At 47.2% G+C, this 27,565-nt stretch overlaps 1 protein-coding gene across 1 annotated transcript in view; it reads right to left on the bottom strand.

Moving 5' to 3' along the window:
- The window catches only part of LOC136593132 (apolipoprotein A-I-like), a 61,256-nt gene extending 39,296 nt beyond the window's left edge, over positions 1-21,960 (bottom strand). The window contains exon 1 of the mRNA XM_066588646.1: positions 21,942-21,960. The gene's annotated coding sequence lies outside the window, so the exon portion shown is untranslated. The remainder of the gene's footprint in view (positions 1-21,941) is intronic.
- Between the last annotated feature and the right edge of the window lie 5,605 nt (positions 21,961-27,565).

Here is a 27,565-nt window from a genome sequence, read left to right as displayed (position 1 = left end):
GAGGAACTATTCCTAAGAAACTATCAACCACTAATAACAAAACTAGAAAAAGACTTGGACAAATGGAAAGCAGCGCCCCTCACATGGTTTGGTAGGATCAGTTCAGAAAAGATGAATGTGCTCCCCAGGATACTGTATGTCCTGCAGACATTACCAATACCCCTCCCTGGGAACTTCTTAAACAAAGTAAGAAGAATGGTTATGCGCTTCATATGGGGCTCAGGGAGGCCCAGGCGAAATTGGAGGGCCCTCACAGGACCTAAAGAGAGAGGAGGAATGGGGATACCGAATATTGCATTATATTACAGAGCTACGCTAACCCGACGGATATTGGAGCTGACTAGAGGCAGGAACCAAAAAAGGTGGGTGATTATGGAACAAGACGCGGTCCCACATAACATATCCGGCCTAATATGGATCCCTGGAAACGGGAAATATAGGGGTATTGGACTATCCCCATTCATAGAGGGGATCTTCACGGCATGGATGGGGTGGGCCACCGGGCTAGGATTGGTCGGGAGGCCTGGCCCACTGACGCCACTAGTGGGTAACCAGGACATTCCGACATTCCTCAGAGGATCAACATTGGTCAATAGGCTGATAGAGGGTCAGAGTGCAGACATCCCCAGGGTGGGAGACATGCTTAATGAAGACGGTCTTAAAGCACTCAGGGAAATACAGGGGGGAGGGGAACCCGTGACCGGAGCATGGTACCAATACCTCCAACTATGTCACTACGTAAGAACATTAAGAGGAGACCAAGCGTGGAGGGCGAACCTCACCCCCTTTGAGTGTCAATTCACCCAGAACTCAGCAGCAAAGGGTAACACGTCCAACCTTTACCATTTCTTGGTTGAGTTGGACACACAGAGGTGCGGGATAGCCCTAGAGAGGGAATGGGAGGCGGATTTAGGCCGTTCACCCTCGGAGGAGGACTGGAGGAAGGCATACACCCTCACACATAAACTAAGCATATCCAGCAGGTTCCAGGAATTGAATTATAAGATACTAACCAGATGGTACAGGACGCCGGAGAGATTGGCCAGGATATACCCCCAGTACTCGGATTCATGCTGGAGGTGCCAATCAGAGAGGGGCACATACATTCATATGTGGTGGACGTGTCCAATGATCTGTCCCCTTTGGCAGGAGATAGGAGCCTTATATGCCTGGATTAGTGGGGTACCTACCCAAATGACACCGGAGATGGCCCTACTGTCGATGTTTCCCGGGGCCCTGTCGAGGTCCAAAAAATCGCTACTAAAATTCTTTATACTAGCGACACGGCAGGTGATCCCGAGGAGATGGAAAATGCAGTCAACCCCCTCGAGATTAATGTGGCTAGAAACGATAGACTGGATAGGTTACCTGGAGGAACTATGCGCCAGAGACAAAATGCGACATAACAAACACATAGCGGTATGGACAGCCTGGACATCACAGCGAGAGACGGCGGAAGTAACCAAATGGGTGCAGACAGGTTCAGTCCCCCCCCCCCCCCCCCCCGCGGAGTTTCGCCACTCTAACATAGTAAAATATGAACAGGGCACGCGAGATATATAGGACCAGGCAGGCAGGTCGTTTGCCCCCCCCTCCATTTCCCCCTAACTCAAGTTTCACTAATTTTCTACCTTTCGTCACTTTTCTTTCCTTTGTTCTACAGTTTATGTCCCTACTGAAGGGAAACAGCAACTTACATGTAACGCGTCATTTTACGTTGACTGTTAGAAAAGGTTCATAAGATACGAGTAAGAGTTCGACACTGGATACAATTTAAGAACCAAATGCAGAGAAGCGTTAAATAGTTTATTGACTGCAATTTAAGAATACCCTGTTGTTACTATACATGCTTTATATAAATGTTAAAAAAAACGAATAAACACATTTTGAACCATAAATAATAGTCCGTCAGTGGTAACTCCCCCCTGGTGAACCAGGAACGGAGGTTTCGTAGTTGGCTCGATAGGTAATATAATTTGAAATGAGGTAGTGCCATTCCCGCCTGTTTCTTAGATCTTTGCAGTTTAGCGAGTCCCAGTTTAGATCTGGACTGGCCCCAAATAAAGCGAATAATCAGGGAGTTTAATGTTTGAAAGAATTTTTCTGGTACTTTAACCGGTATATGTTTTAGGGAATACAGGCACTTGGGCTGAATCACCATTTTTATCAAATTTACTCGCCCGGCTACCGAGAGAGGAAGTCTGGACCAAACCTTTACTTTAGTGCTTATTGAGTCATATAGCGGATCTATATTTTCACCTAGGGTGTTTTCATGATCCTGTACTATATTGACTCCTAGGTATTTGAATTTTGTTACTTCCAGTAGTCCACTGGAGAGTACACATGGGATCATGACGGAGTCTTTGTCTGTATGCATTATGGCTGACTTGGTCCAGTTTATATATAATCCGGAGTATTTGGAGAAACAGTTTATTATTTCTAGGGCTTGTGGGAATTAGTGTTCAGGGTTGCAGAGATATAAAATCATATCGTCTGCATATAGTCCAATTTTACTTTCTCTGCCCTCCCATTGCACTCCAGTCACATCAGGGGCATTACATAGGCGGATGGCTAGTGCTTCTATTGCTATCGCAAATAGAGCTGGGGATAGTGGACATCCCTGGCGTGTTTCCCGTGATAGTGGGAATTTCATTGATGGTATACCGTTAACTATTACGTTTGCCATGGGTGACTTATATAATAGCTTGATCCATTTTAGGAATCGCGGCCCGAAGCCAAAACGGGTCAAGCAAGTTTCTAAAAAATTCCATTCCAATGAATCGAATGCCTTCTTTGTATCTAAAGACGCTATTGCCCAGGGTTTATTATATTTTCTGCCTAATTGTACTATTGTCTGCGTCCTACGTATGTTAATCGTGGTCGATTTCCCGGGCATGAACCCCGTTTGATCCTCTTGGATTATAGATAATATTACTCTATTTAGCCTAGTAGCTAATATTTTGGTCAGGATTTTATAATCCACGTTGAGCAATGATATAGGTCTATATGAATCGCATTCAGTTGGGTCTTTGCCTAGTTTTATCAGCACTATTATTGATGCCTCATAAAATGAGGGCGGAAGAGAGTTTTCATTATATCCCCACTGCAGAACATCGTGTAAAATTGGTGTTAATTGACCTGCATACTTCCGGTACGCTTCTAAAGGGATGCAATCCGGTCCGGGGGATTTGTTTAATGACATTTCTTCTATAGCTTGTTGAACTTCCTCTATGTCAATTGGGGCCTCTAGTAGCTCCACCTGTTCTGTCGTAAGGGTTGGGAAGGTTATATTTTCCAAATATTCTAAATTATCAGTTACTGACTTGCTATTTGAGGAGGTGTACAGATTAGTGTAGTATTCTTTGAATCTTGTTACAATGGATTGGACCTCTGTCAGCAGCTGGCCATCTGTCGTTTTGATTTTAAGTACTGAGTTAGATTGTCCATTCTGTTTAACTAGATTAGCCAATAAATGGCTGGACTGATTGCCCATTTCAAAGAAATATTGTTTAGTAAAGAAAAGTTTCCTTTCAGTTTTTACGTGTAGCTGGTGTTTGTACTGGCGAATCAGTCCTAGCCATTGCGTTTTGTTAGTGTCTGTGGGGTTTGTAGTATATTGCTTTTCAGCGTCCGCTACTTGCTGTTCTATCAGAAGATCCGCTTGTGAAGTTGTTCTCTTAATGTATGTTATTGCTGATCTAAAGCAGCCTCTAAGATATGCCTTCATCGTATCCCACTTTAGTGTTTCTCGCGTTTCTTCTTCATGTATTTGACGAAATGTATTTATTTGGTCTGGGATTCTGTCCTGTGTTCCCAGCAGCTTCAACCAGAAGGGATTGAGCTTCCAAGTGGGAGTGAAATATTGTCCTGGAAATTGTAATGTGAGCAGGATCGGGTTGTGATCCGATGTTCCTCTGGGACCATGTATTATTGATGTTAAGTATGGAGTAAGTGTTGGTGATCCAAATATTTAATCTATCCGGGAGAGGGATCCTCTACCTGGTGAGTGGCATGTGTATTCGTAGGCTTCTGGGTGTTTAAAGCGCCATAAGTCAATCCATCCTACCCCATCGAACATCTGTTTCATTGGGGATTCACGCGTGGCTAGGGATGTTTGTTGTATGGTGAATCTATCTTTTACTGGGTCCATAACTTGATTGAAGTCTCCCATGCATATAATTTCCGCTAGCGGGTATTGGTGGGCGAACATGACCGCCGCTTGTAGTACATGTATGTTATCATGCGGAGGGGGATAGATGCATAAGATAACGTATTGTTTGGCATTGATTTCGGCGTACACGAAAACAAATCGGCCCTCTGGGTCTCTACGGGTGTTTATCGGGTTCCATCGTAAAGTACGATGGACCAAAAGAGAAACGCCCCTAGAGTAGGAGGTGTGTAGAGAATGGCAGGACCACTGAATCCATGACTTTTTGAGATAGTCTGTCTTGTCTGGAATTAGGTGCGTCTCATGTAAACCAATGATGTGTGGGTTGTATTGTCTGATGTGGGAAAATACCGCTGATCTTTTTGCTGAGGTGCCTAGTCCTCGCACATTCCAAGTCATACATTTCAATGACATTTATGTTTACCAGTTTGTATAGTAGGATAATACATCTTTGTACTGTTATCGTTTGTTAATAGAGATGAGCGAGCACCAAAATGCTCGGGTGCTCGTTACTCGGGACGAAATTATCGCGATGCTCGGGGGTTCGTTTCGAGTAACGAACCCCATTGAAGTTAATGGGCGACCCGAGCATTTTTGTATTTTGCCGATGCTCGCTAAGGTTTTCATGTGTGAAAATCTGGGCAATTCAAGAAAGTGATGGGAACGACACAGCAACGGATAGGGCAGGCGAGGGGCTACATGTTGGGCTGCATCTCAAGTTCACAGGTCCCACTATTAAGCCACAATAGCGGCAAGAGTGGGCCCCCCCCCCCTCCCAACAACTTTTACTTCTGAAAAGCCCTCATTAGCAATGCATACCTTAGCTAAGCACCACACTACCTCCAACAAAGCACAATCACTGCCTGCATGACACTCCGCTGCCACTTCTCCTGGGTTACATGCTGACCAAACCCCCCCCCCCCACGACCCAGTGTCCACAGCGCACACCAAACTGTCCCTGCCCAGCCTTCAGCTGCCCTCATGCCACGCCACCCTCATGTCTATTTATAAGTGCGTCTGCCAGAGGAAAAGCAGGCACACACTGCAGAGGGTTGGCACGGCTAGGCAGCGACCCTCTTTAAAAGGGGCGGGGCGATAGCCCACAATGCTGTACAGAAGCAATGAGAAATATAATCCTTTGCCACCGCCATCAGGAGCTGTACACGTGGGCATAGCAATGGGGAACCTATGTGCCACACACTATTCATTCTGTCAAGGTGTCTGCATGCCCCAGTCAGACCGGGCTTTTTAATTCATAGACACAGGCAGGTACAACTCCCTATTGTGAAGTCCCTGTGGACCGACAGCATGGGTGGCTCCCTGGAACCCACCGGCGGTACATAAAAATATCCCATTGCAGTGCCCATCACAGCTGAGGTAGTAATGTCATGTTTAATGCAGGTGGGCTTCGGCCCACACTGCATGCCCCAGTCAGACTGGGGTTCCTTAGAAGTGGAAACAGATGCATTCATAATTCCCTGTGGACCCACAGCATGGGTGGGTGCCAGGAAGCCACTGGCGGTACATAAAAATATCCCATTGCATTGCCCATCACAGCTGAGGTAATGTCGTGCTTAATACAGGTGGGCTTCGGCCCACACTGCATGCCCCAGTCAGACTGGGGTTCTTTACAAGTGGACAGATGTAGGTTAAACTCCGTGTGCACCTACAGCATGGGTGGCTCCCTGGAACCCACCGGCGGTACATAAAAATATCCCATTGCATTGCCCAACACAGCTGAGGTAGTAATGTCGTGCTTAATACAGGTGGGCTTCGGCCCACACTGCATGCCCCAGTCAGACTGGGGTTCTTTACAAGTGGACAGATGTAGTAACAACTCCCTGTGGACCCACAGCATGGGTGGGTGCCAGGAAGCCACCGGCGGTACATAAAAATATCCCATTGCAGTGCCCAACACAGCTGAGGTAGTAATGTCATGCTTAATGCAGGTGGGCTTCGGCCCACACTGCATGCCCCAGTCTGACTGGGGTTCTTTAGAAGTGGAAACAGATGCATTTATAATTCCCTGTGGACCCACAGCATGGGTGGGTGCCAGGAAGCCACCGGCGGTACATAAAAATATCCCATTGCATTGCCCATCACAGCTGAGGTAATGTCGTGCTTAATACAGGTGGGCTTCGGCCCACACTGCATGCCCCAGTCTGACTGGTAATATGTACCTTAACAGTAACCTCGTTGGTGGTAATGTGGTGGTGACTGCGGACCTGGTAGCGCGGTTTTATGTAGTTGGTTTTCGGAATGTGGCCAGGATTAAGTGGGCCGTGGCGGGGGGATGGTGGTGGTGCTCTCTTGTTGTGTCGTTAAAGGTGAAATTCTTGGACTGCCACCAGACGGACCAATGCAAAGGTATTTGCCAAGTATGTTTTCATTGTTGGAGGAGGAGGGGAATGTTTTGGAGGCACTATGTGTCCTCTACACGTGTCCGTGGTTATATGCACCTTAACAGTAACAGCGTTGGTGGGAAATGGCCTCGCCGCCATCATGTCTTTGTGAAGCCTCTGTTTCCACACCCCAGTGACATACCATTAGCAGCGGTATAGGCAGAGCCCAGAATTATTAACATTTCAGCGGTACCATTAGGGACAGGCCCCACTAACATATCACTAGCAGCAGTATAGGGGGAGCGCAGTCTTAGTTCCATTTCAGTAATAGTAGCACTCAAGACAGGCCCCAGAAACAATCCCATTGCAGCAGTTTAGGGAGATAACAGTCTCTTTCACATTTCAGTAGCTGCAGTATAGACAAGGCCCCAGTTACATTTATGTAGCTAAAGTGTAGGCCAACCCCACACACCTTTCTGTACCATGAGTGCAGGCGAAGAACATAGAAATTACTATGATTACACTGTAGGTGAGGGCCCCAAAAAATTGGTGTACCAACAGTAGTAATGTACCTCAAAAAAATTGCCCATGCCCAACCAAGAGGGCAGGTGAAACCCATTAATCGCTTTGGTTAATGTGGCTTAAGTGGTAACTAGGCCTGGAGGCAGCCCAGTTTAACGAAAAATTGGTTCAAGTTAAAGTTTCAACGCTTTTAAGAGCATTGAAACGTATAAAAATTGTTTAGAAAAATTATATGAGTGAGCCTTGTGGCCCTAAGAAAAATTGCCCGTTCGGCGTGATTACGTGAGGTTTCAGGAGGAGGAGCAGGAGGAGGAGGAATATTATACACAGATTGATGAAGCAGAAATGTCCCCGTTTTGGATGGTGAGAGAGAACGATGCTTCCATCCGCAGGTGCAGCCTACATATTGCTTAGGTATCGCTGCTGTCCGCTGGTGGAGAAGAGAAGTCTGGGGAAATCCAGGCTTTGTTCATCTTGATGAGTGTTAGCCTGTCGGCACTGTCGGTTGACAGGCGGGTACTCTTATCTGTGATGATTCCCCCAGCCGCACTAAACACCCTCTCTGACAAGACGCTAGCAGCAGGACAAGCAAGCACCTCCAGGGCATACAGCGCGAGTTCAGGCCACGTGTCCAGCTTCGACACCCAGTAGTTGTAGGTGGCAGAGGCGTCACGGAGGACGGTCGTGCAATCGGCTACGTACTCCCTCACCATCCTTTTACAGTGCTCCCGCCGACTCAGCCTTGACTGGGGAGCGGTGACACAGTCTTGCTGGGGAGCCATAAAGCTGTCCAGGGTCTTAAAGACTGTTGCATTGCCTGTGCTGTACATGCTGCTCGATCTCCGCACCTCCCCTGCTACCTGGCCCTCGGAACTGCGCCTTCTGCCACTAGCGCTGTCGGATGGGAATTTTACCATCAGCTTGTCCGCCAGGGTCCTGTGGTATAGCAACACTCTCGAACCCCTTTCCTCTTCGGGAATGAGAGGGGAAAGGTTCTCCTTATACGTGGGTCGAGCAGTGTGTACACCCAGTAATCCGTAGTGGCCAGAATGCGTGTAACGCGAGGGTCATGAGAAAGGCATCCTAACATGAAGTCAGCCATGTGTGACAGGGTACCTGTACGCAACACATGGCTGTCTTCACTAGGAAGATCACTTTCAGGATCCTCCTCCTCCTCCTCCTCCGGCCATACACGCTGAAAGGATGACAGGCAAGCAGCATGGGTACCGTCAGCAGTGGGCCAAGCCGTCTCTTCCCCCTCCTCCTCATCCTCCTCATGCTCCTCCTCCTCCTCCTGAACGCGCTGAGATATAGACAGGAGGGTGCTTTGACTATCCAGCGACATACTGTCTTCCCCCGGCTCTGTTTCCGAGCGCAAAGCATCTGCCTTTATGCTTTGCAGGGAACTTCTCAAGATGCATAGCAGAGGAATGGTGACGCTAATGATTGCAGCATCGCCGCTCACCACCTGGGTAGACTGCTCAAAGTTTCGAAGGACCTGGCAGATGTCTGCCAACCAGGCCCACTCTTCTGAAAATAATTGAGGAGGCTGACTCCCACTGCGCCGCCCATGTTGGAGTTGGTATTCCACTATAGCTCTACGCTGCTCATAGAGCCTGGCCAACATGTGGAGTGTAGAGTTCCACCGTGTGGGCACGTCGCACAGCAGTCGGTGCACTGGCAGATTAAACCGATGTTGCAGGGTGCGCAGGGTGGCAGCGTCCGTGTGGGATTTGCGGAAATGTGCGCAGAGCTGGCGCACCTTTACGAGCAGGTCTGACAAGCGTGGGTAGCTTTTCAGAAAGCGCTGAACCACCAAATTAAAGACGTGGGCCAGGCATGGCACGTGCGTGAGGCTGCCGAGCTGCAGAGCCGCCACCAGGTTACGGCCGTTGTCACACACGACCATGCCCGGTTGGAGGCTCAGCGGCGCAAGCCAGCGGTCGGTCTGCTCTGTCAGACCCTGCAGCAGTTCGTGGGCCGTGTGCCTCTTCTCTCCTAAGCTGAGTCGTTTCAGCACGGCCTGCTGACGCTTGCCCACCGCTGTGCTGCCACGCCGCGCGACACCGACTGCTGGCGACGTGCTGCTGCTGACACATCTTGATTGCGAGACAGAGGTTGCGTTGGAGGAGGAGGAGGAGGAGGGTGCTTTAGTGGAGGAAGCATACACCGCCGCAGATACCACCACCGAGCTGGGGCCCGCAATTCTGGGGGTGGGTAGGACGTGAGCGGTCCCAGGCTCTGACTCTGTCCCAGCCACTAAATTCACCCAATGTGCCGTCAGGGAGATGTAGTGGCCCTGCCCGCCTGTGCTTGTCCACGTGTCCGTTGTTAAGTGGACCTTGGTAGTAACCGCGTTGGTGAGGGCACGTACAATGTTGCGGGAGACGTGGTCATGCAGGGCTGGGACGGCACATCGGGAAAAGTAGTGGCGACTGGGAACTGAGTAGCGCGGGGCCGCCGCCGCCATCATACTTTTGAAGGACTCCGTTTCCACAACCCTATACGGCAGCATCTCAAGGCTGATAAATTTGGCTATGTGGACGGTTAACGCTTGAGCGTGCGGGTGCGTGGCAGCGTACTTGCGCTTGCGCTCAAACACTTGCGTTAGCGACGGCTGGACGGTGCGGTGCAAGACATTGCTGGATTGGGCCGAGGACAGCGGAGGTGAGGGTGTGGGTGCAGGCCAGGAGACGGTACTGCCTGTGTCCTCAGAGGGGAGTTGGATCTCAGTGGCAGGTTGGGGCACAGGGGGAGAGGCAGCAGTGCAAACCGGAGGCGGTGAACGGCCTTCATCCCACCTTGTGGGGTGCTTGGCCATCATATGTCTGCGCATGCTGGTGGTGGTGAGGCTGTTGGTGGTGGCTCCCCGGCTGATCTTGGCGCTACAAAGGTTGCACACCACTGTTCGTCGGTCGTCAGGCGTCTCTGTGAAAAACTGCCAGACCTTAGAGCACTTTGGCCTCTGCAGGGTGGCATGGCACGAGGGTGCGCTTTGGGAAACACTTGGTGGATTATTCGGTCTGGCCCTGCCTCTACCCCTGGCCACCGCACTGCCTCTTGCAACCTGCCCTGCTGCTGCCCTTGCCTCCCCCTCTGAAGACCTGTCCTGAGTAGGCGTTGCACACCAGGTGGGGTCAGTCACCTCATCGTCCTGCTGCTCTTCCTCAGAATCCTCTGTGCGCTCCTCCCTCGGACTTACTGCCCTTACTACTACCTCACCGATAGACAACTGTGTCTCATCGTCATCGTCCTCCTCACCCACTGAAAGGTCTTGAGACAGTTGCCGGAAGTCCCCAGCCTCATCCCCCGGACCCCGGGAACTTTCCAATGGTTGGGCATCAGTGACGATAAACTCCTCTGGTGGGAGAGGAACCACTGCTGCCCAATCTGAGCAGGGGCCCGAGAACAGTTCCTGGGAGTCTTCCCGCTCCTGAGCATGTGTCATTGTAGTGGAGTGAGGAGGCTGGGAGGAAGGAGGAGCAGCAGACAGAGGATTCGGATTTGCAGCAGTGGACGGTGCAGAACTGTGGGTGGACGATAGGTTGCTCGAAGCACTTTCTGCCATCCACGACAGGACCTGCTCACACTGCTCATTTTCTAATAAAGGTCTCCCGCGTGGACCCATTAATTGTGTGATGAATGTGGGGACGCCAGAAACGTGCCTCTCTCCTAATCGCGCAGCAGTCGGCTGCGATACATATGGATCAGGAGTTCGGCCTGTGCCCACACCCTCACTTGGCCCTCCGCGTCCTCGGCCGCGTCCACGTCCTCTAGGCCTACCCCTACCCCTCAGCATGCTGTATTACCAGTGATTTGATTTCCCAGGCAGGAAATAAATTGGCGCAAGCCTGCAGGCCAAATAGAAATGTTTCCCTTTTTTTTCAAGGAAAGGCCCACTGCGTATATTCAATCAATAAAATATGTCTTCTGGCCCTGCAAATGTGTCACAGAACTGCAGTGTTGCAGAGTTATTAACTACAGCAGAGCAGTGATTTCCCAGGCAGGAAATAAATTGGCGCAAGCCTGCTGTTAAACTTAGCTGGCTGCGTATGATTTTTGTTTACGTTCTCCACCCAGCACACACGTACCCAGAACGCTCAGGACTGTCAGAGGCAAGCCAAATAGAATAGTAGTTGCCCTTTTTTTTTAAAGGAAAGGCCCACTGCGTATATTCAATCAATAATAAATGTGTTGTGGTGGCCCTGCAAATGTGTCACAGAACTGCAGTGTTGCAGAGTTATTAACTACAGCAGAGCGGTGATTTCCCAGGCAGGAAATAAATTGGCGCAAGCCTGCAGGCCAAATAGAAATTTTTCCCTTTTTTTTCAAGGAAAGGCCCACTGCGTATATTCAATCAATAAAATATGTCTTCTGGCCCTGCCTACACAATTCTGTCCCTGTAGTATTACTGCAGGGCGCAATGCTCTGCACGGCCGATTTGGAAAAAAAAAAAATGTGCAACACTGCTAACTGCAGCCTCCACACTACTGCACACTGTTAGAGGTGGCCCTAAGAAGGACCATTGGGGTTCTTGAAGCCTACACTAACTCCTAACACTCTCCCTGCCTAACCACCACTTCTGTCCCTGTAGTATTACTGCAGGGCGCAATGCTCTGCACGGCCGATTTGGAAAAAAAAAAAAAATGTGCAACACTGCTAACAGCAGCCTCCACACTACTGCACACTGTTAGATGTGGCCCTAAGAAGGACCGTTGGGGTTCTTGAAGCCTACACTAACTCCTAACGCTCTCCCTACAGCAGCTCCGGCACCAGCAGCACTGTCCCTCAGCTATCTCACAAGGCATCTGAGGCGAGCCGCGGGAGGGGCCGACTTTTATACTCGGGTGACATCTGATCTCCCCAGCCACTCACAGCAGGGGGGTGGTATAGGGCTGGAACATCACAGGGGGAAGTTGTAATGCCTTCCCTGTCTTTCAATTGGCCAGAAAAGCGCGCTAACGTCTCAGAGAGGAAACTGAAAGTAACTCGAACATCGCGTGGTACTCGTTACGAGTAACGAGCATCCCGAACACGCTAATATTTGCCCGAGCATCAAGCTCGGACGAGTACGTTCGCTCATCTCTATTTGTTAAGTGTAATAACGTATATCTAGTGTCAGTCCAGGAATATAAATACCAAAACACATCTATAGTTAACATAACTTGAATCAACAAAAACAGCTTTGTCGTGGCTTTCCTTTGTGGAACCACGGCTTACTCAATTTGGAATGTTTACACCCCTCCATATTAATTCTGAATTGATAATGCGCATAAGAAGTTTTCACACTGACACGAGGTTCAGCATGTATAGCTTCCTCAATTCTAACTTTAATGTTGGGCGTGTAGCCTCTTTTAAGAGTTTAACATCTGGGCAGGTCAAAAGATTACATAGATACAACGTATTGTTTAATTATTGGATAAGCATCTTGCAATTCTTCCATCCTCCGGTCATCTGTGATTGGCCATCAGGTGGTGGATGAAATGACTGGGTTGTCTTAGGCCCACGTGTGGTTCCTTCGATATAATTGGGTTACATCATGAGTTAGTAATAGCATAGACCTCCCATGTTATTTGCATACGTTTCCAGTAAAATTGCTTGAGTAATTATTGCGGTAGCTGTTTCAGACTGCGGTTGTCCATGTCTGAGTTATACTGTCTTCCAAAGTTGCAAAATAGATGGAAAATGTAACGTGTTTATACTATATATTATCTTGTCAGCGTTTTGAGAACAGAAGTTTCATAAGAGGATGTATTGCATATTGCGTAAATGTAAGAACAGAAGCAAACATGACATTTGGTTATACAGAATGTCAAATTCACTAATGTCCACTACCAAAGGATCAAAGTCCAAAATATAGAAATATTGGGTTTCCACTACAGACCCCCCTTGAAACTATCTGTTTCACTAAACTCGCCCTGCTCCGTCCCACCCCAATCCCCCACCGCTGACCCTAGACTCGTATTGTGTTGTACACTGGAGCTATTGCTGTCATGGGGGTATAGGATGGTTCGACATCATCGTATTCTGGATCCATGATGTTGATGTTTGCGCTGACAGTGGGCTTTTTTTTGGACATCGTAGTGAGACAGGTGGACCAGGTAGTCATCAGGGTCGGAATACACTGTATGCAACGACAAACAGAAATTAGGATGACTATAAAGGTGACAAATATAATTAGGTTAGGAGAGGTGCGACTTTTACTATTTCAGGTAAACACTGCATAACTTGTATAGAACCTCGCCTTCTTGACATTACCTCGATTCATCAACAAGAGTGCAAAGTCAGGACCATCTAATGACTGATCAACATGACTGAATCTTTGTCTTATTAGTAAGTGCATTATCATATATATTAGTCTGGAAGGAAAGAGCTACCAGGTGATTATTCCCACTTCCCTTTTCCAGAGGCAGCAAGGTAACAGGACCAGGGGCGTTGTAACACCGGCATGTTGTGTGGCATGAGCAGAGTGCACTGCAGATAAAATAAAGCAAAATCTTAGCGAAAACCTATCACAGTATTCTAAATACACAATGTTTCAAACCTTATTTTATATATATTTTTTCCTTCTCCTGTTAGGTACCTAACTGAGGAAAACAGACTAAGGTTAGCTCTTTTTAGTTAGTGCGGTCAGCTTCTTAATGGCAACTGCGTCTTTACCTGCGGGTCACGTGTTGTCTGGAATGTAGGTACAAGTCAACCCTATCATCTTACAGACACTCCCTTTTTGGCTAAAATCGTACCTAGTGCCATTGTATTTTAAAAAATCATAGTCGAGGTAGGTCCTATTAGTCGACTAGTCGCTATAAGGCGTCCCTAGTATAACTTATAAATCACTTTTAATTGTAATAAACATAATTAATCCAGTCAACATTTTATTTACCATAATAATCAGGAAAAAAATTTAAAAACTCGTCAGGTACCCCCCTTGGCTGTCTGATGACGTCAACGTACATGTGTGGGTCAAAACTATCACCAGGAGCCTCTCTTCTCACTTTAATGTGCTGTTACAATACTAGTAGTGTGCACAGGTACGCACGGCGTGGGACTCCCTGATCTTCACCCACACCAATGTCCCTCCTGGAGATAGTCCTGATGGTGAACACGTCCAGGCCGCCTACACTGACCCTACACTACCTAGTGACAAGACTGGAAGGAACGCCGTACCTATGCGGAAAACAAGGATAGACCAACATGACAGGATAACTACAGAACACAGCAGAGTTGGATCAAGATAGAGTAACTATGGGGGGTAACCTCATTATCTTCAATGCTGTCTGACAGGATGTGGGGGAGCATAAGGGCTTTACTAAGGCACACTCCCCTGTCCAATTACTTTCTAGACATGATGTCACATTATTTTACCTGTGAAGTGTGTACCTTCGTTTACCTCATTCACTTCCGGTACCCTGTATCTGTAGATTACCTCATTCATGAGCTTCTGTGTGGTTATCTGCTCATCTACCTTAGTATCAGGGTGGGCCTCCAATCTGAAAAAGACTCGAGCAACATCAAGCACATATTCATACTCCCCAACAGGTGTGAGCTGAATGTGGTCAAATTGGCAATCCCTGAAATGGGTAGAGTGGTCAAGGCAAGTGTTATATGGCTACCTTACTTCTGTCCGGACTCGCATATGGCAAAGATCATGCTAACTGGACAAATGATGCAGCAGCTACAGAGAACCCAGGTGTCACCCATTCTTGTTCAGTGTCGATGTCATCGCTGCTTTTGATTCTGTGTACCAGTTGGGCCATCATCGGGGACAGGGACCTCTGTAGGCAATTTGTGTTGATTGTTCGCCATACGCCGTCCTGTTCTGTCGCTCCCGTCTTTTAGCCCATCTGCTTTCTTTCCTCGTTGACTTGTAACTGTAAAGTCCTTGACATATCAAAGTCCAAAGGTTTTATCAAAGTCCAAAGGTTTTATCAAAGTCCAAAGGTTTTATCAAAGTCCAAAGTTTTTATCACTGACTCATGCTGTCAGTATCTATTCTTCTTTCTTCCACGGCTTGAGGGCCGCTGCCTTTGCTGTGTTGTCGGCGAGGGTGTCATCTCTCACTTCTCCATTGTAGAAACCGGTGTGAATTCTCCATTGCCAGGTAGTAGTAGTAGGGTTTCCATGAGACTCTGCACCGCTGCACCATTCTTAATTGGCTATCCTACTGAGATAACAAGCTGTCTGGCCTCCATATTGGGCCATAATCATGAGCTATGCCAAATGCATACCAGGAGTCAGTGTAAAGAGTTGCCGTCTTACCTTCTACCACTCCACACGCCTCAGTGAGGGCCTCCGGTTTCGCTTCTTGCCCTGAGACATGCGGAGGCAGAGCTTCTGCGTTTAGGACATCTTGTTGTGTGAGCTCTGCATATCTGGTTCGGAGTCATCAATCCTCACCCTGATACCATCTACAAAAGAAAACTCAAAATATGCATCATTAACAGTGTGTACATCACTACAATAATGTCAGAATCTTGTTGCACAGAATTTTAAACAATTTTAAAAAATAGCTGATCTGCCATACTCAGATCACCTATGCCTCCCCTCCCCCTTTTGAACCGGAATACCTGATTAAAAGAAGAGTAGCCGGGTTCAAGGTATTACAACATTGGGAAGAAATATTGGGGGAGGCATGGAAAGGGCACATTGTAGCCGGATCTAATAGGCCAGAGATAAGTGCTTGGGTTGCACTTGCATGAGTAAGTTCTGGGTGTCATTTGGGGTGTGGACCACTAGGGGGTAGTCCAATACCAACTTAGAAGATTTGTCAACCATTGCCTGTACTGCTGCCACCGCACAAGCAGATGAGGGAGCTCCTCGAGTCACTGGATCTAACCTCATGGCTGTGGTTGTCCTCCGTGCTTTTGTGTCAATACTGTCGTATGGGTGGCAGTATGAAACAAGGCCCAGAAAGGTGCGGAATTTGGCAACGGGTGTATGTACAGATATGGCCTGGAGAACTTGGTTAGTCTTTGGAGGCCTCCAGGCCTTACAGCCTTCTGCAAGAGAAATTAACAGTGAAATTGTGGCCGGTTGGCAGTTTTTTCCAAAGCATCAGCACACAGCACCTAACATGTGTGGCTGACCCTTCACCCCCCTTTTTTTTTTTTTTAAACTAGGGGGATACTGTTTGACCCAGGGGTGTGTATCCGGGTCTCATATATATTATCATGGTCGGTACATTCAATTTCCCTACGTCTGTCTTGTAGCTGTCAGGAACCGTGGAAAGCTGAGTTTGAGACAGGAGGAAAAAACAAAACTTTTTCTTCTGGCTATCTATGATTCTTACCCCCTCCTTGGATAAGAGACGTGTTCTTGCATCATCTAGCTCCACCCCTCTGAATCAGGCTAATCCCTTACTTCCTTATTCTCTCATTCAAGGTTGGCAGTCCTTGGATACACATCACAACCCAATAAAGATAGTCTTATGCATCACACAATTTACATTTTACAGATTACGGGTCAATCTGCCCCGTTCCTCCTGTGGATACCTGGCCTTATCGTTACCTGCTTGTTTCCTATTCCTTGGCTTCTCTACAGTTTCTCTTACTCCCTGTAGTTTATTTATTTATTTTATATTGTCTGTGAATGTACTTTACTGGTGCTGGGACGTTGTCAGGGCTAGTAACTTCCTCTTTTTAAAATCTCTCGCTCCCGTGACAGCCTAGCGACAGGATTACAAGGGAGAACGTGGCTACTTTTTACTTTTACAACAGTTTTTGTCCCAGACTTCCGGCGACTGGGCAGATGCAGTCTTAGATGCCGGGCATCTCCATCTGATTGGTAATGTACTGCAATTCTCTCTATTCACTAAACTGTTATATTGAACGCTGGTGTCTTTGGCGTGTGCTGATACAGACGCCATTTCAGCCCACCTTCTCTTCCTCTTTCTGACACTTAGGGAAATTCTAACGTCTAATGCATAAATCTTATGTTGTAACCTTACTGTCACAGCGGTGACCACCTAACATTGTATGTGGTTACAATTGAATTGGGGACTTGGCAAACATAGATGTATTCTTAAGAGCCCCCTCAGGATGTGAGTGGCATATAACTTTTTACATTTGTATGATGGACGTATAGTTTATTTATTTATTACAGCACAGGAATTGCTTCACTTCTATTAAGAGTTATGGCACTTCCTCTTTTTAAATGAAGTTACCAGCCTTTTTTTTTTTTCTCTCTACACATTCAGTTAACCCTTTTTATACATTCACTTACGGGCACAAGCCTATACTTTCAACGTTTAACAACCCAACAGCAACACAGTCTAGTAGTCTGTCTTACTAGAAGGGATCCAATAATGCACATGTATCCTATAAAGTCCAAACCCACAGCGCGCCGCTGTGTACGGTGCATTAATCTTGGCTATAACCCAGCCAATGCATTCTCATTGCCAACAATCTCTTCTTACAGTTGAGCAGGACTGATACTACTTCTATATGACAGACAAACAAACTATTCCTATAGAACAACTCAGCAGGATTAGCTCTACACAACAGACAAGCACACTAACTTTATAAAACTGACAGGTAGGACGTTTTGAGCACACAGAAAGATTGCTTGATTAATCAATGATAACTTGACTCTCCACCCCTTCCACACTTTTCTGGAGGGTGTAAGAATTGACCTTGCTACATTGTTTGTTGCCTTTCAATTTCAATCATGGCTGTCAGATTCATGATTATAGAAGTCTCCTCAGATGCCGGACATAGTATGTCCCGCCCTAGAGTCTCTAGCATTTCTGTCACTACACAGTTTATTGATCTACCCTCAGACGGAGGGATCTACTCGTGCACGTTTAAACGATAAACAAATATTTGCAGACCATCATCCTCAAACAGTGGACCGTAACCACAGCAGTGGGCGGGGTAGGGATTATTTTGACTGCAGATCTCCCATCCAAGGGTACTTATCGTCAATATCAATCCTTTTTGGCAATTTGGGCAAGACATGTGTGGTATACCCACACAACTAAACAAACAAATAGACAGAGTACCGGTACGGCTGGTTTTAGTCTCACTGCCCCTCGGGATCCGGTCTGTCAGTTCCCTTTCTTCGGAAGCCTTTTACCAGACTTTACCGAAGTAGCGATACCTGCCCAGACGTTTGACGGCTTCCTGACCCTTAGGCTTTGTAACCAAACCGGACCAGAGCAGGAACACCTCAGCCAAACTACCCTCACAGGTCCCTTACTCTTAGGTTTTGTAACCAAACCTGACCCGAGTAATCGGGACACCTGCGCAGGGTCAACCCCCCCCCCCCCCCCTTAAGGCAGCTACTGACCTCGCCACTCGACCAGTACTCTCAAGACAACAGGCATGTAAACATTCCTTTATATCTTATGACAGGTTCTTATCGAGTGATCGAGACTTATAGAAATACCTGTCGAGCGGGTCCAAACCGATCGGCCTTGCACGGTCCACAGGCAAGCCTGAACTTAGCCACACAGGTATAGATAATTAATTTATCTTACCATGTTCTGATGATTCTGTTGGGCCCACTAAGTCCAAGGTTGCCTATGTCCGTGTTTTCTGTCCGAGATGTTTGGAACCTATCGATCACGTCCCATCTGGGGTGCCAGCTGTCGTGGCTTTCCTTTGTGGAACCACGGCTTACTCAATTTGGAATGTTTACACCCCTCCATATTAATTCTGAATTGATAATGCGCATAAGAAGTTTTCACACTGACACGAGGTTCAGCATGTATAGCTTCCTCAATTCTAACTTTAATGTTGGGCGTGTAGCCTCTTTTAAGAGTTTAACATCTGGGCAGGTCAAAAGATTACATAGATACAACGTATTGTTTAATTATTGGATAAGCATCTTGCAATTCTTCCATCCTCCGGTCATCTGTGATTGGCCATCAGGTGGTGGATGAAATGACTGGGTTGTCTTAGGCCCACGTGTGGTTCCTTCGATATAATTGGGTTACATCATGAGTTAGTAATAGCATAGACCTCCCATGTTATTTGCATACGTTTCCAGTAAAATTGCTTGAGTAATTATTGCGGTAGCTGTTTCAGACTGCGGTTGTCCATGTCTGAGTTATACTGTCTTCCAAAGTTGCAAAATAGATGGAAAATGTAACGTGTTTATACTATATATTATCTTGTCAGCATTTTGAGAACAGAAGTTTCATAAGAGGATGTATTGCATATTGCGTAAATGTAAGAACAGAAGCAAACATGACATTTGGTTATACAGAATGTCAAATTCACTAATGTCCACTACCAAAGGATCAAAGTCCAAAATATAGAAATATTGGGTTTCCACTACAGCTTATACAGCTAATGGTGGATTTTACCAGAAAATCCGCAAATTATCAAACGATTTTTCTATTCCTCCTTCCTCACTCCTGCTCAATATTACTAAACATTTGTTATAGACACTCTAATATTCAATAGATGACGAAGGGGGAACCCCGGTCAAGCTCCAAGCGAGTATCAATTTAGACACACGCATTTACTTATCAGTTATTATTTACATATTCTATTTGTGGTCGACCGCTGTTCCCCCCCCCCCCCCCCCCCCCACACACACACCCCTAGACCGCATAAGTATAGGACATGTCATTTCCCCCCTCCACCTCCTATCATAATTCAACATCCAGTGACTTAGCTTTCTTCTCCTACAGGATAACAAAATACTGTCTGTTGGGGTCTTCCCGTTTTCCCCTCTTCTTCTCCTGCTTGTAGTGTTGGTACTCTCACTCTGTTAGCCTTTCATTTGTTTTTGTAGCCGGATGCATCCGTAGCCATTCCTCTGCCTCTTCAGGCGTGTGCAGGAATACTACTTTCCCCTCTGAAACAATCCACAGTCTTACCGGATACGCCATGGAATATGGAATTTCTCGTTGTTTGAATTTCTTTTTAATTTCTACAAACGTGGCTCGTTGTTTCTGTAGTTCTGTCGAAAAATCTGGAAATATTGTCACCACTGCATTGTTGTGTGTAATGGGACTTTTTAGTCTCGCTTGTCTCAAAGCAATGTCTCTGTCCCGACAGTTGAGGAGACGTGCTCGTAGTGGTCTTGGGGGTGCGCCTGGTGCAGGTGGTTTTGTAGGTACTCTATGGGCCCTTTCTACTGCGAACATGGGTGTAAATACGTCCTCTCCCAGTGTGGACTTCAACCATTGTTGTAGGAAGGTTTCAGGGGATGAGCCTTCCGCTCTCTCTGGGAGGCCGATAATGCGAATGTTGTTTCGTCGTAGACAATTTTCCAAATCGTCCGTTTTGGAATGACATAGATCGGCTTTTTGGGTTGCTGTTTGCACTTTAGCTGTAAGCGGTTTCATCCTATCCTCCACAGTAGATACCCTTTCCTCCACCTCATTTAGACGTCCTCTTACATTTTGTAGGTCTTGACGGATCAGATTAACGTCTACTTTAATCTCCTCTATTTTCCCTGTCAGGGATGTTTTGCAGGCGTTAATAGCCTCTAGTAGTTGGCGCATCGTTGGTTCAGATTCTTGCTCTTGCTCTGTATCAGTATTTCTGACTTTAGCAGGCGTAGATTTAGCCATTTTATGCGGTATTTCAGAGTTATCGGTCCTCGCAAAGTCTTTTAGTTTATCAATTGCAGGATTGTTTTTTTGCTCGTGTGCTCATGACTGCTGACAGCTGGTATCTTGTATCTGTGTTTGTGGAGTTATACCCTCTGAGCTTTGTTGTAATGGGTATCTGAAAGAGCCCATACAGTCCGTTTATGTGGCAAAGTTACTTGTCTTGCATCTGCAGGTGTTATATTTCTTTTAGAGCCGTTGCTCTCTGTAATCAGCCGGTTTATGTGGCAGGGTTGCTTATCTTGTATCTGCAGATGTTATATTTCTTTAAGAGCTGTTGCTCTCTGTGATCAGCCAGTTTATGTGGCAGGATTGCTTATCTTGTATCTGCAGATGCTATATTTCTTTAAAAGCTGTTGCTCTCTGTGGTCAGCCGGTTTATGTGGCAGAGTTGCTTACCTTGTATTTGTAGATGTTATATTTCTTTTAAAGCTGTTGCTCTCTGTAGTCAGCCGGTTTATATGACAATTACTTGTCTTAAATCTGCAGATGCTATATTACTTTTAAAGGCTGTTGTTCTCTGTGGCCACCCGATTTATGTGGCAGAATTGCTTATCTTGTGTCTGCAGGTGCTATATTTCTTTTAAGGCTGTTGCTCTCTGTGGTCAGCCAGTTTATGTGGCAGAGTGGCTTATCTTGTATCTGCAGATGCTATCTTTCTTTTAAAGCTGTTGCTCTCTGTGATCAGCCGATTTATGCGGTAGAGTTGCTTATTTTGTATCTGCAAGTGCTATGTCTTTTAAAGCTGTTGCTCTCTGTGGTCAGCCGGTTTATGTGGCAGAGTTGCTTATCTTGTATCTGCAAATACTATATTTCTTTAAAAGCTATTGCTCTCTGTGGTCAGCCGCTATGTGCACTGGGTTACACTATATTGTGTCTTGCAGCTTGTTTTATAGAGTAGTGTCTCACTCTAAAGTGGCTTCTCTGTATCTCTGCCTTAATGTTGCCTCTTGCAGACGGTATTTCTTTTATATTAGGCTTTGTGGTACATATATATATATATATATATATATATATATATATATATATATATGGGGAGGGGTAGCTTCTGTGTCTTGCTTCTGTCACAGGCAGGCAATGTATGACTGGTGGTATAGTTAGGCAGGGGGTTCTTGTTTGTCTGCCTGTCTCCTTTTTCCCCGCGCTTTCTCTCTGCCCTGCTGTGTAATGATGGCGTCTCTTGCTGTGTCCCTGCTAATGGCACTCGTCTCCTGTTACAGGGTGTTAGCTATGAGGGTGCCTGCTGGGAAGGATTCCGGCTCTGACCTCTTATCTGCCTTCAGGCAGGTATTTATTCTACAGCAGGGGGATCTCTATCTCGCCGGCTACCCTCTTCCCCATGTACCTTCCTTCTCCTCACAGCTACTGGCACTCGGGCTCAGGGGCTTCAGATGTGTCTCTGCTCAGCTCTCCTCCCCGCTGCTGCTGTCGCTGGTCACCGGAGGTAGCAGGGAGGTCTCCACTGTCTTCCAGCGTTGTTTTGCGGTCCTGTGGTGTCTTTTATTGCAGCATTTTGCCAGGATTTGGAGTGTCCTTGTGGGAGCTCAGCTCAGTTGTGTCCGGCCATCTTGCTTGCTAGCCTCGCCCCCCCCCCCCCCGGTTTTTGGAGGTTTGTTGACAACCGACCTGTTTACCAAATCAACTGATCAGAATAATCTCCTCAGGTATGACAGTTGCCATACAATTAGTATGTTAAATTTTGCTCCCCTGGAGCCAATTGCTCAGGGTGAGGAGAATTGCTGATGATTCATATCTTGACTATCGATTGAACCAAATGTGCAGTAAGTTCTTACAAAGAGGGTACCCAGGATCTTTGATGGATAATCTCCACTCAAGGATACGCACCATGTCACATGGCCCTACCCTTAGTAGTCTAGTCCGGCAAGACCAAGACAAGTGATTGCCGTTTGAATCGGTGCATGGACCATTAAGTGGCTGGGTATCATCTATTCTGAGAAAACATTAGTCCATCCTTCACAAGTGCTATCCAGAAATAGAGACGTTCAAAGCTCCACCTATGATGTGCTACCATCGGGGTCCTAATATCAAGGACAAGTTGGTACGTACTGGTAGAAGTATTGAGTGTGCCAGTGAGAGCCGCACATTTATTCCGGTCAAGCGGAGAGGTTGCTACCCCTGTCTGGGATGTGCGAGTTGTGAAAACCTTGTCAAAGGGAAATTCTTCTCACATTCCAGTACAGGCCAAAAATTTAATATTCGTGGTATGTGCACCTGCTCATCCTCTTTTGTTTTTTTATGCGATCAGTTGCCTGTGCAGCTTGTTGTTGAGGTTCCCGTGGCTAAGCACTTTGTTGCAATGGGCCATTCCATTACCCCGCTAAGATATCGCTAATAGTTGGGGTCTCACGTTCATTATGAGGAGGGGACAGAGAGGGCAAGTTAAAATATCTCGAAATTGATGTGGCTTTTTAGGCTGGATACTCTCCAGCCAAGAGGATTGAATATTGGATATAATCCGGTACCATTTTTTTAATGCATTTCTATGCTTTAAAAAAAAAAAAAGATATGTTTTGCTCTGTCCTTGTCTTCTAACATGTATTTTTTCTGTGTTTTTTTTCAGTTGACTGAGGAAAAGGCATCTGCGTGTGGATTTAGTATACTATCAAGATGGATGCGATACTCTTCTTATGCTGTCACTTTTTCCTGCTTTGATCTGTACCTGTGGTTCTTCAGGACCTTATAGTTTCCAGGATATATCTAGAATAAAAGATTTTTTTAAAGCCAGAAGTCATTTCATGTGTGATCAATCATTATCTATAGTCTATCTAGATGTTGTTTATGAGTGATGTTGGCCCTTAAGCTCGATTTTGTAAAAGAGATTGTGAACGAACATTATCAACATTCCTCTAGGTTTTCTTAAAATTTAATTTTTTATACAACTTCTGTTGAATGAGCTATATTACTTTTTATTGGCCTTATATGGTCTATGTTTTGGCCCCGAGCAATACACCACCTGTCTAGATTAAACTAGGCTGTGGATTTCTCCCTATGGACTTTTTAACCCTGGTTTATGATGTTACATGACTCCGCTATGAATGATTCATGCATGCGCTACTTTGCCCGGCTAGGGTGCTTAGCGCCGGCATTATGCATTATGGGAATTCCCAGCTAGGCACTTAAAGGAGATGTCTCGAGGAAGCAGTGATTTTTTTTTTTGCCCAGTCCCCCTAATTAAACATACATAACTAAGCCCCCCTGTAAATGACTTTCCTAGCTGGTTTGTACTTACCGTTCCAGCGTTTCAGCAACTTATAAAAGTTTCCCCAAGATGGCCGCCGGCTCTTCCCCGTCGCTCGCTGCAGCCCGACGTGCGCGCTCCCGAGACGCTGCCAGCTGTGTCTCCATGGCAACCGGACGCCCCGCAGCCGCCGACCAGACGCCCCGCAGCCGCCGACCAGACGCCCCGCAGCCGCCGACCAGACGCCCCGCAGCCGCCAACCAGTCACCCACCGCCAGGCAGCAGTTAACCGGCGCTAGCCCCCGGCTCCCCAGCGCTACGCTCCCGGCTCCCCAGCGCTAGACCCTCAGCCCAGGTGAAGGCCCCGGAGCCCAGGTGAAGGCCCCGGAGCCCAGCGCTAGGTTCCGGAGCCCAGCGCTAGGTTCCGGAGCCCAGCGCTAGGTTCCGGAGCCCAGCGCTAGGTTCCGGAGCCCAGCGCTGGGCTCCGGGGCCTTCACCTGTCAGTGAACATCACCCCCGACCCATCACTTACCCCCCTGGCCCAGCGCTAGTTCCCCCGGCCTAGCAACAGCCCCCCCCCCCGGCCTAGCGACAGCCCCCCCATCGCAGCGACAGCGACGACAGCCCCCCCCCCGGCGCAGCGGCAGCCCCCCCATCGCAGCGACAGCGACGACAGCCCCCCCCCGGCGCAGCGGCAGCCCCCCCGGCCCATCACTTACCTGGACGGCAGGACAGCTGGGCGGCTTCTCCGGACAGCTGGGCGGCTCTGCACCTTCCTCTAACAGAGGATGGTACAGAATGGCCGCTCCAGCGCGCTCCCGAGCAGTGACAGCTCATCTGCGCATGCGCAGAAGAGCTGTAGCGGGGAGCACACTGAAGCGGCTCGTGCTGAAAGGAGAAGACCGGACTGCGCAAGCGCGTCTAAAAAAGCAAGCTGCCAGTGAATTTAGACGGACCCATGGAGACGAGGACGCTAGCAGCGGAGCAGGTAAGTGGAATAACTTCTGTATGGCTCATATTTAATGCACGATGTATATTACAAAGTGCATTAATATGGCCATACGGAAGTGTATAACCCCACTTGGTTTCGCGAGACCACCCCTTTAATGCATGCGCTCTCTGATAGGAAATCTCTGGCCAGATATTGGTGACGTTCTGGCCGTGTCCACGCGGTTAGTCTCGTGAGACTTGGGTGCTGAGAGTTATCGCTGGCACATGCGCACACTGGATTTGTTGATCCTCCTACTGAGGGATCCATTGCGCCTGTGCAGCTTTAAGGCTCCAGCGTGCTAATAAATTGCTGGGACTGCAGGATTATGATGACTTTATATGGAACGGACAGCACTAGATGATCCTGTGTAGCTTACACCTGATGCCTCTTCTTAATAGCCAATTGCTAGAAGGTGCGGTGAAGGTGTGTTATTTTGTCAATGTCTGATTGGTCAGATTTGGATATATATATATATATATATATATATATATCTGTGTATGTGTCAGTTTTAGTTAGCTTGATAAAGACCGCATCGGCGGTCGAAACGTCGCTTATGTATCTGTAACCAGTGGATTTACTGCAATAAAGCTTTCATATGATTTTATGGAGAACTTTTGAAGGATTCCCTTTTGTGCTGCTTTCCATGTGAACTTTTGTGTACTTTGCAGTGGAGGATCTTGGGAAGGCCGGATCGTTGTGTGAAAGCATGCACCTCGCATTGCTCCCCCTGCTATTGGATTTCAGGTGTCCTGCTGACCTACTGTTTTGTTTGTGGTCTAACATATCACTTTGGTATCATGAACAGGAAAAACTGCCTCTGTGACCGCATGCTAAGGACTGAGTGAAGCCAATCAACAGGGAATCAGCAAGCACTTGCTGCTGCTCCAGTAGTTGCCCCAGATCCGGTGCTTGCTGCTGCTCCAGTAGTTGCCCCAGATCTCGTGCTTGCTGCTGCTCCAGTAGTTGCCCCAGATCTCGTGCTTGCCGCTGCTCCAGTTGCCACAGCATCTGCAGATGCCGTTCTGATAGCCCCTAGTGCATCTGGGTTCGCGCCATTAACCATGCCGTACTGTTTAGGTGCTCCTTGGCTGATGAAGTATAGCGGAGAAAAGCATATGTTAAGAGATTTTAAAGGAAAAATGGGAGCTGTGTGTAGACTGTATCCGTTAGCAGTAGAGTAAAAAGTAAAGATTCTAATGAGACAGTTGGAAGGAGCTGCATCTAGAGAGGTTAAAACTTGGCCACGAGAACATAAAAAGACTATAGAATATTTTTGATGTGCATACAATGTCTGAAATTAAGAAAAGTCATCAAGAGAATACATTTTGGGCTTTAAATGGGCGCCACCTGGGAAGAAGGACCGTACCCCAGGTGGACAAGGAATAGGTCCAAAACCCCTTAACAGGATTTCTAAATATGTCAGCCCACATCCCGAGGTAATATTCTATGTGGACGGCATGCCTTTGCCTGCATTATTGGACAGAGGGTCACAAGTGACCACTATACATAAAATGGATTTTGAAAAATATTGGTCGCCAGATGTATTGAGCTCCTCACCCAAACAGTTACTTAACGCTGCAGCCAACAATGGACTGCCCGTACCTATAGTCAGGTATTGGGAACCCACAGTCATTGCAGGAAAAGCTGAGCTGCATAAACAAGGCATTCTAATTGTGGATGTGCCTGTTAAAAATGCCCCTATTATCACGCTTTGTATGAATATCCCCAGCAACTGCTACACAGAAATGTTAGAAACCTTACAGCATACCATGCCAGCAGCATCACAGGCTCAACGGCCTGTGCTGAAGACCGCTATGAAAGCATTGTCAGCACTTCAGAGATTTGCCAACTCGAAGGGTCATGTGGGAAGGGCCCGTGTTAAAGACATAAGAACTGTAATAGTCCCACCTGAGTCTTAATATATATTGTGGTGCCAGACATGGCCAGGTCTGGAAGGATGAGAGTATGAGGCCTTAGTGGAGCCCATACATGTAGATGGACACCCTTTCTTAATAACTGCTAGAAGCATAGTCACAGTCACTGATGGGAGAGTCCCGATCCGTCTGATAAACAAAGGAAATGTCCCTATCCAGCTAAAAAAAATATACTGCCATAGCTCAAGTGTCCTTACTGTCACCAGAAGATGTGTTGGATTGTGAAGAAAATAGTATATAGCAGGGGGCGAAGAAAATCAATTTAGATCCTTGCAGTTCACAGTCCTGGGTCAATGACCTTCACGTAGGAGATACCCAGACTTCCACAACCCAAATTGAAGGCGTGCAACATGTTGCTGAAGAGAAACAAGCTGCCTTTAGCAAACATAACTTAGACTTTGGCAGAGTAAAAGGCATGCTTTGCTGGCTCTACCTGCCCTCCTCTTCCCCTTGCTGTTGGGGTCCCCCAGGGCTCAGTCCTCAGCCCCCTCCTCTTCTCCATGTACACAGCCCCCATTGGACAGACCATCAGGAGATTTGGTTTCCAGTACCATCTCTATGCTGACGACACCCAGCTATACACCTCCTCCCGGGACATCACAGCAACATTCCTCCAGAACGCCACCGACTGTCTGTCTGCTGTCTCTAACACTATGTCCTCTCTCTACCTAAAACTGAACCTCTCAAAACCTGACCTTTTCCTGTTTACGCCCTCCACTAACCAACCTCATCCTGACATCTCCATCTCACTGTGTAGCACCGCCATAACTCCTAGACAACATGCCCACTGCCTTGGGGTCATATTCGACTCTGATCTTTCCTTCACCCCCTACATCCAATCTCTC

The sequence above is a fragment of the Eleutherodactylus coqui genome, unplaced genomic scaffold, assembly GCF_035609145.1.
Source record: "Eleutherodactylus coqui strain aEleCoq1 unplaced genomic scaffold, aEleCoq1.hap1 HAP1_SCAFFOLD_323, whole genome shotgun sequence".
NCBI classification, from domain to species: Eukaryota; Metazoa; Chordata; class Amphibia; order Anura; family Eleutherodactylidae; genus Eleutherodactylus; species Eleutherodactylus coqui.
Note: the sequence above shows the minus strand (reverse complement) of the source record. Positions and strands in the feature narration are given on the sequence as shown.